The 12,280-nt window shown below is 32.3% G+C and overlaps 1 pseudogene across 1 annotated transcript; it reads right to left on the reverse strand.

Annotated features, from left to right (window-relative positions):
- Window positions 1–4,773: 4,773 nt before the first annotated feature.
- Window positions 4,774–9,928, reverse strand: LOC144848267 (procathepsin L-like; annotated as a pseudogene). The gene is made up of 7 exons (XR_013613837.1): window positions 9,890–9,928; window positions 7,857–8,003; window positions 7,676–7,697; window positions 7,223–7,406; window positions 5,989–6,154; window positions 5,442–5,553; window positions 4,774–4,998 (listed from the first exon to the last, which is right to left on the reverse strand). The product of XR_013613837.1 is annotated as a procathepsin L-like (transcript).
- Between the last annotated feature and the right edge of the window lie 2,352 nt (window positions 9,929–12,280).

Genomic DNA, 12,280 nt, shown 5'->3' on the forward strand with positions numbered 1-12,280 from the left:
ACAAATGTGTACAAAACAATAGATTTAGTGAATGGTTCCCACTAAACAATAAAACACATAACATGAATATGCGAAAATCACTTAAATACAAAGAATATAAATGTAGAACTAAACGATTCCAATGCTCCCCTATACCATCAATGGTTAAATTACTAAATGAATGAACGAAAAAGAATGAAAATGAAAACTATATTTATTTATTTTTATACATTTAAACATATATTTTTAAAGATATTTTTCTACTAATTAATTGACTATGTACCGTAACTTAATTATTGTATTAATCTTCATTTTGCTCATTTTGTTTAATTCTGTATTTTTTGTATAATGTATTTAACTACTCAGTTCGCAATTCAGTTTATACTGCCATGAATTGTTTTATGTATATACTTATTTGATGAATAAAAGATACCGATATATATATATGATGACTCTCAGTACATAACTCTCCAAAACACTAAAATGTGAACAATATTCATTAGATAGAAATCTTTCTAAAGCCTCAAGTAATTCTTGTGTTTTTCTATTTACCATTTAAGGTATAAATATGTTTACCTACAGTGTACTAAATACTTTACAGGTAATTTACAACAAGTTTTTTTTCAACACATTAGACATTTATTGTAATTAGGGAGGTTTCGCAACCTTACGAATACGATAACGAAAACGGATACGTCATACATTTGTGAAACTTTTGAGCTGATCCCCATTTCATATTCGTAAAGCGTATTCGTGTTGACGAATATCACCAGTCATATTCGTAACTACAAAACGAGTATAGTTTTTGATCTATTTTGCACATTTTGCATTTGAATCAGGAATGATTCATGATTATAATATAATTATAGATTTATTGAAAGTGATTTAATAAAGTAATTTACTAAAATGCCAAGTCAATTTTGATAAATAGCAGTTTTTAAAGTCCTCACTCGCTTTGATGTTACGCTAGGCCTAGGCAGCCAAGCACCAAGCAACACGTACCTGCGCTTCGCTCAAATTTACCGCAGTCATATTTTGGACGCGCCTCAATATTTCGTTGCCATGCGAAACAGATTTTTTTATGCCTTACGAAAACGAATATGTGTGCGTGACGTATCCGTTTTCGTTATCGTATTCGTAAGATTGCGAAACCTCTCTAATATAAGTATAAGCAAGTGTTGTGTGCTCTTTAAAATGAATGAATAAATGCATATATGTAAAAACAGTGGAGTATTATACTGCTCAATTCCATATTTGTAAGCAACCAATATTGTTGTCCAACAAGACATACTTATATAATTTTATATTTAAAACAAAACAAATATTTCATACCTTGCATAAGTAATATAAAGTATTATTTCCTATAACATATTCAAATTATTGGCTATTGGTTATTTTATAATTTGGCATTTAAGTTCCATGTTATGCTATTGTTTAAAAACATTGTGTTATAATAATATTGTATTGTTAATCTTGTGCTTATGTATTAATTACAGTATTATGTCCTACGATAAGACCATTGATAGGTGGTTATTGGTATGAATAGCTTTTCATGTATTATCGTATTAATAGCAAATGTTATGTAGTAGGTAGTTAGGCCTTAGATACTTTTTTAGACTGTAACATTTTCACGCGAGGTAGTAGCACAACGCGATTAGTTAGTGCATAGTATCATTCAATTAAACTTTCAGTTAAGAATAACTAGTTTGTTTTAAGAATACTAATAATATGTTTATTGTATATTTTGTTACTCCTTTACGAATAAAATTAATAATAAAGAAGTTAAAATGATTGGCTACACATTGTTATTTTTATGTCCTACAGAGATGCAGACAGACAAAACTCAACTATTATTTCACACCAAATGCGCCTACGTACTGACAGATAGACCGACAAACACGACTTTAATTTCACACCAAATAAGCCTACGTACAGACAGACCGACAAACACCACTTTCATTTCACACAAAATGAGCCTACGTACAGACTGACCGACAAACACCACTTTAATTTCACACAAAATGAGCCTACATACAGACAGACCGACAAACACCACTTTCATTTAGCACAAAATGCGCCTACTATACGTACTGACGACAGACAGACTAACACAACTTCACTTTCATTTCACACCAAATGCGCCTACGTACAGACAGACGGACGAAACGCCACTTTCATTTCACACCAAATAAGCATACGTACTGACAGACAGACTGACAAAACTCCACTTTCATTTCAAACCAAATGCGCCTACGTACAGACATACCGACAAAACGCCACTTTCATTTCACACAAAATAAACTTACATACCGACACTATGAATGGAAAACCAACTTCAATATATCACACACAAAAAGAACATTCATGTGTGCGTGGGCATTATATAACGCGTGTGACAACATAATGCTTGCCAAGAATGTAGGTTTACCACAAAATTCAAATGTGCCAATGGAAGGTAAATCACACGGTACATGATAACGGTACAGTGACTTACTACAGTATCAACGGTCAACAATCATGGCGAGCTGCAGTACCGTAAAGTATGATTATGAATGAAATGCCTACTATAGTTAACATTATGCCACAACATATAACATTATAATATCATAATATACTTTGGTACATAAACGTATTGAATACTTATAAACACTGTAAATTGTAAAATGCATTCGACATTCTGTCATGATTGTAAACCTACTGTTGAGTAATTGTCGTATTGGAAAAACAACGAAATACTATTTAAATTAGGTTTAGCTATACACACATGCTTTTTATTTTTATTCAAAAAACATATACAGTAAAAATTATATACCTGCCTTTGTGGTCTGAGATACGAAAATTGGGTTTACTAAAAAGAAATAAGATCTATATCTAGCCCTTAAGGAACTCAATGTTGGTGACTATTTATAAAAGAATTTGCTTATGAACTACTCCTTTTTATATTAATCATGAACGTAGTCTTAAAACAAGGAACATTTCCTATTTTCTGGAAAACCGCAACAATCGTTCCAGTAACCAACCAAGATTCAAAATGTGACTAATCCCAATGATGTGAGACCAACTTTTGCAACGGTTTTTAGTCCGTTATTGGTGACTTGGTAATGGAATACAATAATGCATTTATTTGCATTGTGCAAATTTCATTAAAATATGTTAAAATGACGCTCAATTGATATGACCAATTACAAGATTAAAATTTATACTAATAAAACAGTATAAAGTGACAATTAAAATATATTCATTTATAAAATGCAACAATGTGAAAATGACAAAAGAGCTTTAAAACAGTCGAGATTATTGGCATTTCTACTGTAATGTGTAATGTAATGTGTACAAGAAAAGCATTTTAAAGTTTAGTAGCATGCATCATATTCAAAATATTGATGCTCACCAATTTGAAAATAAAGCGTCGATCATTGACAACCAATTGTCCTATCGATATGCTAGAAATGTTGATATGCTTGGTAGGCATATTTATTTTAATAATACTAAGGCATAATCACGTGTTAGTTAACAAGTAAATTATTATTGGGGTCTAGCTTTCACTTATTCCCATCTTCTGCAGCTTCCTTCAGAAAGATCCCAATAATAGATTTCATAATACATTGTTATTAATAAAGACACTTACTTGTGAAATTCCACAGGTTACGAATAACCAATCATTTTCTTAGTATTAACCATTTATGCTACTACTAATGATAATTTGTTTTTTAGAATTAGTGATATTTTAATTTTTGCTGATAACCTTGGGAAATATTATCTGAATAAAAATGTAAGTTGGGATAGTACATATTATAGTCATGTTAATGGGATTTGTAATAGAGCCTCTCGATGTTTTTTTTTTCTTAGTCTTCTGAAGCAAAGGTGAACTCCAGTCTGTGATATGGCCTAAGGTCTATTGTTATGTACAACCTGGAGTACTGCGGTGTAATGTTCGTCCCTGAATGCCGCGCGGCAGTGCGACAAATTTGAGGGGATTGAGAAAACAGAAGTCAGAATTATTCTTTGGAAAACATGCAAGAGAGGTCTTATACTGATGCTCTAGGAATCTCAAATGACGTTAAACTCTGTTTAATTTTGTAAATCACTCCTCCAATCACAAACACATTGTCATAATGCTCCCAAACAAATACAAATGAAAACAGAGACAAGACAACTTACAACTCAACAAAATTGCCGTACCAATAGATAATTTAATCAATATCTGGTATTACGATACTGCTCAATTCATGTTTCTTTTTATTGCGTAACTTTAACAATATATATATTGTTTATAATGGAATTTGTTATTGTATTTTTTGTTTTTTTCAAATCATTATAAGTGCAATATTTATTAATATAAACTATACCATATATTTTTAGGTATTTCTATAACACCAATAATCAAAACATAATATAAAAAAAAGAATATTTTCGAATTATAGTTCTGTGTAGGTTTCAGCCTGAAGATAAAAAAAAATAAAAGAGGTAATCTTGATTAGTAGATTTAATCATTATCATTTTATTTAGAATGTACTGGAAATCAATAGTAAACTTTCTACTATTAAAAAATATTAATAATTAATATTAGTAAGACCATCAAGCTCGTCCTGCAAACATAAAATGCACAATTTCAAGATTACTTAAGGATATTACATTAATAAAAAAAAAATGATATTATATTATTTTATTTTAGGTTTAATCTCGTCGCAGGTACAAATTTGCATTGAAAAAATAACCCTGAGATTCGTAATTAAATTTAACCACTAAGCCATAGTGCCACAGATTGAATTCGAACAATATAGTCATCATTAAACTCATCTACTAAACTACTAGATCATCGTAAAAGTATTACTCTATCATCATGATAAAAATCAACATCTTGCTTCAATATCTAATCATAGCAATCTTCAACATAACGAATTTTATTAACTCACCTGAAGTTAAACTAGTGGGTAGCTGGCCTGAGTGGTAATTCCACACATGTTATCCTTGCGGGCAATCTTAAAGTAACCTTCCATTCCCCATGAAGTACCCCAGCTAAAAAAAAAAAAGATGAAATTAAACAATATTAATGTTTCAATATAATTGTGTTTATAGAATCTAAGGTGCGCCCTCTATATCGTCAGTAAAATAATTAATGTTTCAATTTATTTTGTTTTTAGTACCTAAGCACTATATCGTCACTAAAAACGTGCAATTCTGGTTAGCCATTTAAAATTCGTTGTAGGCAGATATGTTGTTGAACATCAAAATGAAGACAGAAGCTTGCTCATGAAATATATCAACCTATTTACCGTCTCTTATTATTTTAGAGAGTTAGGTTCAGTTTATTTAGTGGTTAGTTTTAAATGGGGATGCTCCTGTATTCAAATTGATGGTTGGAATATATCTCGCATTGGTGTGTTGGACAAAATCATGTTTACAGTTAATATAATATTGCTACGGTTGGGTGCCCCTATAATGTGATTCTATGTACTCACCTGTTCTTGACCAACCAATAGGATTCACCGGACTGGCTATTTTCGCCGTAACCAACAACCAAGACTGCATGATCCAAACGTGTGGTACTACATTTTGTTTCAGAGTAGATTCCTAATAATCAAAGACAAAAAAAACGTAATACGTACATTTAAAGTAAAAAAAGGTGAAATTAAAGGAAATGTGTATCTGTCCTGTTCCCATGAAACACATATAATAGTTTAATTCTAATGCCTAAAACAACTGAAAATGTATGTTAAATTTTAAAGCATAAGAAACGTAGATAAGATAACTTAATTTGTCCACAAACATGAAATAGCGACCTTTCGCTAGAAAAGACATGGCAACGTATACAAAATAATAATCTGCGCATTAATATGCTTAGTACATCGTTCATTATCTTACGTGTAACTATTGAATAACGCACATTAACAATACAACCATAGTAAGGCAATGTTGCTAAATTGTTGATATATAATTACTATATTATTATATATAATAATACTAAAAGTAATATTATAATTAATTATAAAATTAATTATATTATACCTTGATGATATAGCTGGAATGACTGGTGGCTAGCATCCATTGCAACTGAGATTGGTCCGATATCTGCTACAGCACTCTTTAATTGTTTTTCGCTGCCAGACTCAATATCTCTGTAACCGGTAACAGTGACAACAACAAGGCTAGCATCAAACTTGCACACACCAACCTAAAGCTTACATTTAGAAAGTTACTTAAAATATTACTTTAGCGGAATGTATGTCTGTATATTATTAAGATTCATTAACTTAACTTTCGTCTAAGTCATGTGCAGCTGATAGCGAGTGAACATTGAACTCTCCACATTAACAAAGGAAAGTTTAATAAGAACATCGGGGTAAACATTTATTTTTAAAAGATGGACCATGTTCAGACATGGCAGATTAGATGCGGAACTCTGGCATTGGGTTAAGGCTCTTTTCTACTAAGCGAATCGAAAGCGTCAGCTTATAGTCATGCGTATTAATGTATTTATCTTCCAAATCGCATGAGTTTTTCGTAGCAAGGCATTGGTAGATCGTAACAAGGCCATGATGCTAAGCTCCGAAAATAAAAAGGTTTATCTGTGGCTGCCACGATCAGTTCCACGCCCCTCAGACACCGCACGCCGCGGAGAATATGTACATAGTACAGTACTGTTAGTACTGTCGCAGACAGACATAAGATCAAAGGAATGTACCTACATTGGCAAGGCGAGCTCAGTATTCTATAGTTGGCTTGCCTTGATCATAGTCTCTACGAATTGGAAATAAAATCGCAACCAATTAAAAAGAATTTGTGAGTTGTCATGTTAGTCCATGGGATATATACTTTTAAATCAAACTAATTGCAAGACAAAAGTATTTTGGACCATACAAAACACAACTGTCAACGTTTGGAAGTTTTTGGACACTGGGAAGTAGCTTTATATGCAAAATAAGAAATGGTCACCATGGCAAAACCCAAAGACTATGTGTTCATGCGCACTCATGTGAATCGAAAAGCTCAACATACACGCGATAGAAATAGAAATTGCGGCTACTCGCGGTCTGCAGATATTTGCAGTTGTTTTCTCTATGGAAACGTTTGATTGGTGTAAACAATCTCGCCTAGTGGAAAGCAGGATTTACTGTAATTACGCTCACAAGATCACCGAAATTATGAATCAAGATAGTCTGAAATCAGCAGGCAGGTTTTAGGTTGCGGTGCTACAGTATACGGTTATCTCTCGATCATTCCATTTACTAAAAACCTGTACCTTTGCAGTATATGGATAACTTGCTTCTGATTGAATACTACCAGCTTTGATGTATATAATCCTCCCTCACAGCCGTCATTACCGAAGCTATGAGAACAGTCCACAAGTTGCTGTTCACTGAGAGAGATCAGTTTGTTGAATTTCTTGAAATGCTGACCTTCCAAAGAATCAGTCTATGAAAAAGGAACGTTTCAATTGAAATAGTCCTATTAATTTGTACATACATTAATATAATTATGGGTAATGTTATAATGATCAAATTGTTCAGCTGGAATATATAAGCGACGTCGCACAATAGCGTAGACCTATTTACGATTTGTCTATTATACCACCGTGATACATCGTCACATGTGTGTACTATTACTTCTGTATGTTGAAATCATTGTTTTCATTTTTTTCAACGTGACATTGCGTCACATTTATGAGGGGAAAATAGTTTAAAAAATTGTAATGCCCAGCCGGATTCACATTGTTCCTAAAAAAAAGTTAAAACGAATAATATTGTGTAGCCTATTATCTTTCAACAATAAAAAAACAAAACAAAAAGCAAAAGGTTGAACAATGGCTAAATAATGTTGACTAAATTGGCAACACCAAACAACATTCCTGTATACCTCAAACTTAAACATCTTACCTGATTCTTAACAGGTGTGACGTAACATTTGGTCCTCCAGTCTACTTCAGTTGGAACATCAACATTACTTGGTTCCAGATACGTTGATCTGCGAGTTTTGTTTACTCTTAAATGGCCATTGAAAAATGAACCAAATTCAGCGTTGGTCTGTAAAAGAGATATTTTATTGACGCTGTCTTACATAGCATTACCACTATTCATTGACCGATATAAACTATTAGCTACATTCAACGCTAGAAATTTAATGTCGGTCGTGTTCATTTCAACTTATCGTTTTCAAACGATCGTCGTTGAACTTGTAACGATAATAGCGTCGAAACGTCGACTGAAAAACAGGCTTTAGCTGTTCAGAACGGTTGAAGGCGTGCCGGAAAAGTAGATACTAATTGTCATTTTAAGGTTGGCCGTGTGACGATAGCCTCATACTAAAAATTATAGATTCAAACTTATGAAGTTGTATCGATCCGATTTGTTTTTAGTTAAATGATATTATAAAGTTAAACTCTGACTCCGAAGCGTGCCCTCAATACTTACCATATCAGCAAACTTATTGATTCCGACAGTAAAAGTGTGAAGTCCTTTGGCGTACTCAGCGTTGTGTGTTTGAATGAACTTCTAGTGGTCTTCAAATACAGATCTGAGGTAGACTTCCTCCTTTGGCGTGTATGCTTTGTCTGGAAATAGTAATGAGGTGAACAAATTATATGAGAGTATGGTTCAAAATTAATATGCATTCTTACCAAATGTTCTTTTAAACTTCTCCCATTCCAGATTTGCCACAGCGGCACCAATAAGTAACACGCACAGGAACAGCTTTATTATTCGTTAATGTTTGGTGGTACGAACAGATCAAAAAACACAACATGAATGAATTAATGTAATAATAATAGTTTCCAATATACCCGCACAAGTAAGCTATGATTAGACATAAAACCATAAGTTGCATTAATGTTTTTATAAATAATAATAATAATAATAATATTAATCTTATCTTTGAAATGTACTTTTTATCGATTGTTACACGGGATAGATACATTTGTTTGGTGCAATGACGGATAAACATTAGCACCAAGAGCAAGTGCTTTTTAAAAACAAAAAATTAAGCCCCGTTATTAAAAAATGTATATTGTTTAAAATATAAAGTGTAGGCAAAACAGGGAACTGCCTAATGCATTATAATGTATTCTCACTCCTGATGACGATCAAAGTATATTGACAAAACGTCGAGAAACTCAATATTTCTTTTCAGAACTAAATATACGTGGTGTACCGAAAAATTTAATTCAACATAATAATTGTTATATAACAATTATGCAGTTTTCAGTTTGTGACAAAACATAGTAACAATTTGGCCATCATTTTATGTCCTAAAAGTGATCCAGAATTTGGATACTGGTCCGGATTGCCTCCAAAATTTAAGGGCGTCTTTTATACGTTTTAAGGGATTGCATTATTGTAGTTTTGACGTACGGCCTAAAATTGGTAGACATGGACCCTAAACTGTATTATTATATTTTTATTTAAAATTAAACACTGCAAACAGTAATTCACAGTTTGTATACAATTTAACTAAAAAAACCTTTTAATCATTCTCAAAAAAAAACATAATTCTCCGTCATGAATTTGGTAAACACTGTTGCAGTGTTATAACGTCATAAGGCCACTCGCAGGCCTACTTAGAGAGCAAAGGGGAAAATGTCACTGAACACGTTCTCAGATTTGGCAATTGACGAGCCAGTCAAATTGCGCATGCTCATATCATTAAACACGACGTAATATGGTATCAGTTGACTTTCTGTAATAAGTCTCACCTCCTAAACTGCTTGAACTTTACATGTAATATTATCAGGTGACACAATACAAAGTGATGAGAGGGTATGCCGAAAATATGTTAACGTTACAAGTGCTTGATATTCAGAATAATCTTCAGAAACATTGATGGCAATTTACTGGGTGAGTCTCCTTCTAATCTTCACAAACTGGAGTATCCTATATTATGGATACTTTGTTATAGAAATGCTTGATTACTTTACAAACATTGTAAATTTAAAGTGCATCCGAGTTCCTGCCATGGCTAAGCCTATCGTTGCGTATTGTCTGTCGTTCGAAAATGACAACAACACGATACTATTCAAATTACGTATGTGTATGGAAATGCATCCTTAGCAGATGCACATAGCAAAAATTAAGTATATGCAAATTAATAATAAAGTTGTACAAACAGATTGTTAGACAATAAGAAGAAGCATGTTGTGTTAAAATTGTAAATTTATTCGTATAAAATCATATCTTTATATAATAAACATTAAAAAAAGTGAAAATAAATTATATACAGCAATGTAAAATTATATTTATTTACTATATATCTTGTCAACTTTTTCTATAATTTATTTTTTAACGTATGTCCATTCTTAAGTTGGATCTCAGTACTGTATTTTGTTAAAGATTTTAGTTATTTTGGAATTTTATCTTGTTCTGCGTATGATTCAGAGTCGATGCTGTAAATAGTTGAGCATTTAGAGTAATTCTGAAAAAAAAATGAAAAATGAAATTAAATAGTTGATTGTTTGAAGAGTTTGTAATACATGTGTGGTATAACTGGAGGTCGTGGGTCCAATTATAATCTTGTTTGTTATGCCTAGCCCATTATATTTTTCTTTGAATCCAAAATATAAATTAGTAGTAAAAGAAGTAGTAAAGAAATAAATAGTGCTATTATGACCACATATTTTAAGCATGCACGGCGGATGAAAACATGCACATTACAATACTACTTTGGGTTTATTCTCGTTGCATTTATCAACGACATCGAGATTCGTAATCAAATACGCTAATCATCTTCACTATCTACAAACTAATTTTTAAATTATAACTCAATTATAATGATTATATAAAATATTTATTCATTATCTAACATCATTATTCCTATCTGTCAATGCCTATTAACTCACCTGAAGTTAAACCATAGGGTAACTGGCTTGAGTGGCAATTCCACACATGTTACCTTTGCGGGTAATCTTGAAGTAGCCCTCCATTCCCCATGTAGTACCCCAGCTGAAAGAAAATGCAAAATAAAAGCATTTTATATTAAAATTAATTGTTGTTATTATAATGTGTTAACCTGTTTCAATTTAATTGTTTTGTTAATAGTATGTAATGGCAGAAGATTGGCATTAGTATGCCCTCTATATCGTCACTGATAATGTGCACTTCTGGTTTTGCAGATATTATTACGACATCAAAATGAAAACAGAAGGATGCTCATGGAACATTAACAACATATCAATCTATTTATTATGTCTTATTGTTTGAGAGGTTAGGTACAGTTTATTAGAGTTTATATTGATATATAGTTAACATTTTTCGAAATCTAGCTAGCATTGGCTGTGGTAGAACAACCAAAGATAAAAAGAACGTACATAACTATGAATTATTTGATTGCGTTAGTGAATACACTTAGACATACGTGTGCAATTAAGGAACAACCGTAAAGGTACAAAATGCCAATCTTCTGCCATTAACAAAACTTTATTTGAGACTGCATTATGCTTGGTTTCTACTAGACATGCAATGACGTAAGCGCAACGTAATTCATTTGACCAATCACAAGTGATGAATCAGTCAAACTATCAGTAGTGATTGGTCAACTGGCTTGTGTTGTGTTTACTAATTAAAACCACAGGACACGTACATATGGATGAATATATAAAACACAACTCGTTTGACTTGTTGGAACTGGGTTTCCTCACCATGAACAGAAAATCGGGATAGAAACAAATAATACCTTGATGATAGAGCTGAAATGACTGTTTGCTAGCATCCATTGCAACTGAGATTGGTCCAACAGTGGCTACAGCACTCTTTAATTGTTTTTCGCTGCCAGACTCAACATCTGTGTAACCGGTAGCTGTGACAACAACAAGGCTAGCATCAAACTTGCATTAGCATCCTAAAGTTTACATCAGTTTAACATACGTTATGTATGTAATACTTTAGCGGAGTATTTCTGTATTTATTAAAAACAGATTGACGCATTGAATAATAATGGACACACATCGGTTATAATATTAAATGTGCATAAAATGACTTATCTTCACCTGGAATTACTTTAAGAAAATACTACAATGCCAACATGTAAGTTTTAATGTGAATACAATAAGTATATATAGATATTGATAAGGCGGAGTTGCAACTGACGAAAAAAAAGAAGAAATGTTTAAAGGCTTATTACTATCCCCGATAAAAATTCCAATATACAGTAAGTCTAAGCGGTTATAAGTTGCGGCCTAACTGTTATATAAAGTGTTTATTTAGTCAATACTAGCATAATCAGAAAGAATAAATTGTATTTCAAAAAGCATACCGATTGAATATACAGAGCCCAGCCAGACAATACACCATATGTGTGATTGATCAGTGAAATA

This window comes from Antedon bifida, chromosome 7 (genome assembly GCF_963402885.1).
Source record: "Antedon bifida chromosome 7, ecAntBifi1.1, whole genome shotgun sequence".
In the NCBI taxonomy this organism is placed as follows: Eukaryota; Metazoa; Echinodermata; class Crinoidea; order Comatulida; family Antedonidae; genus Antedon; species Antedon bifida.